This window comes from Mus musculus, chromosome 17 (assembly GCF_000001635.26).
Source record: "Mus musculus strain C57BL/6J chromosome 17, GRCm38.p6 C57BL/6J".
NCBI classification, from domain to species: domain Eukaryota; kingdom Metazoa; phylum Chordata; class Mammalia; order Rodentia; family Muridae; genus Mus; species Mus musculus.
The window spans coordinates 47,394,241-47,394,556 of record NC_000083.6 but is presented as its reverse complement, the minus strand read 5'-3'; positions in this window follow the sequence as shown (position 1 = coordinate 47,394,556).

The window sequence follows — 316 nt, the reverse complement described above, 5'->3', positions numbered from 1 at the left end:
TCAGAGTCTCAGCTTTTTTCTTTGGGTACATAGTTCTGGGTGGAGGGGCAGTATCAGGAGTTGAGAGCCCAGGACAGAAGGATGGTCCCTAATCCTCTAGGGAACTCGAAGGATGATGGTGCTTCCTGCCAGTCCCTCTCTGGCCCCTCCCATCTTCTTGCCCAGCTCCCTGCTCTACTTCCCCAGGCCATGACCTTGCGGATGTGGAAGCTCTGAGAGCGCCCCCCCCCCCCCGCCCGCATCGCCTCAGATGGAACCTCGGGCGGTCACACTCAGTCCTGACCCTGGAGTTTGTGTGGCTTCAGGTGTAAGGCCA